General features: G+C 43.8%; 1 long non-coding RNA gene across 1 annotated transcript; it reads left to right on the forward strand.

The window, feature by feature from the left end:
- The first annotated feature begins 399 nt into the window (after positions 1 to 399).
- On the forward strand, positions 400 to 1,404 carry LOC124695186. The gene is made up of 3 exons (XR_007000541.1): positions 400 to 504; positions 610 to 688; positions 1,306 to 1,404. It is a non-coding gene; the product is annotated as an uncharacterized LOC124695186 (long non-coding RNA).
- Positions 1,405 to 1,714: the final 310 nt, after the last annotated feature.

The raw sequence follows: 1,714 nt of genomic DNA on the forward strand, positions 1-1,714 counted from the left end.
TGATCAACTTCTTGGTCAAGTTCACATGAATCTTGATATGCTACTGGTTTTACTTGCTGTCCTGTATTTGTTTATGCTATTGGTGAGTTGTTGATGAGTGTATGATCAATAAAATGACATGGGATTGTTCCCCATGACATGTGGCTGGTTTCTTAAGAACTAACGGGATCTATATATAACACTGTTATATAAAGTGGGTTCTACAACTGCTATATTCACATGCTGTTGCTCTGGTCTTAAAATAGCTGAGACGTGAGATGCTTGTATTTAAGTTCTGCCGGCATATGTTGCAATTATAGGCCTATTTAATTACATTATGATTGCTTTCCTTTCCGATTCATATTGCTGCATTGACGCAAAGTGCCATGTGCAGGGAGCTTGGCTTCCCAGTCTGTGCAGCTGACGCAGGAGCAAGAATGAGGTGTCATTGGCGCTGGGCCAAGGGAGCAGCACTGCTGGTTCAGGACTGCAGCTGGTTCACTACACCTACCTGGGACAAGCAGGGTGAGTCGGGCATCCTCGTGGGTCCGTGGCGCTTATTGTTTGCGCTTCATTTCCCATGCTCAAAGCCCTCTTTTGTTTTCTAATCTGTATGTCTCCGGTGAAAAGGCGGCATTGCTAGCGAGGATGGGCGGCGATGGGTTCAGGAGGGCGACTTACTCGCAGAACAACCACTTCTAGTAGCAAGGTGCATCCTGCTGCACTCTCAGATTTTTTTTTGATTTTTTGGCTTCCAGCTGCAGAGAAAGGTTCCAGCTAGTTTGGACCTGATCATTGCTTCAAGTTTCGCTAATCTGAAGTTTGGGCTTTCGTTGATCTCTTCTGGAAAAATGAGAGCAATGTTTAGTTAGGTGTATGCTTAATTAGCGGTAGTTGATGATCTTCTTATACAAGGACATGCTTAATTAGAGAAAGTTTCCAGCTAGTTGCTACCCGACCATTGCTTTAAGTTTCGCTAATCTGAAGTTTGGGCTTTCATTGATCTCTTCTGGAAAAATGAAAGCAATGTTTAGTTAGGTGTATGCTTAATTAGCGGTAGTTGATGTTCTTCTTGTACATGTGGTTGGTTTCTGAACAACTAACGGGATATATATATATATATAACACTGTTATATAAAGTGGGTTCTACAACTGCTATATTCACATGCTGTTGCTCTGATCTTAAAATAGCTGAGATGTGAGATGTTTGTATTTAAGTTCTACCGGCATATGTTGCAATTACAGGGCATATAAGTATTTAACTACATTATGATAGCTTTTGTTTCCCATGCATATTGCTGCATTGACGCAAAATGCCATGTGCAGGAGCTTGGCTTCCCAGTCTGTGCCGCTGACGCGGGAGCGAAGATGGGCTGCAGCTGGTTGACTATTCGGTGCGACCTACCTCGGACAATCAGGGTGAGTCGGGCGTATTTGTGCTTGATTTCCCATGCTCAAAGCCCTAATTTGTTTTCTAATCTGCATGTATTTTTGGTCTTGTCATAGAAAAGCTGTTGAGCACCTCACCATGGAAATCCTGCTGAATCTGAGCTCATCAGTCATTTCTTCTTGCTGTTATCTTGTTTGCGTTGACAACGTATGGTGGCGCCTCGAGTGGCAGGTTTTCTCAGGTGATTCCTCAGGCTCCCACTCACAGTGTGTTGTGGCTTGTTGTTTCAGCCACCAAGTCAGTGCCCTAGGCCCTGCCATCGAGCCGTTGCTCTTTTTGGAATTT

The sequence above is a fragment of the Lolium rigidum genome, chromosome 3 (assembly GCF_022539505.1).
Source record: "Lolium rigidum isolate FL_2022 chromosome 3, APGP_CSIRO_Lrig_0.1, whole genome shotgun sequence".
Taxonomy (NCBI): Eukaryota; Viridiplantae; Streptophyta; class Magnoliopsida; order Poales; family Poaceae; genus Lolium; species Lolium rigidum.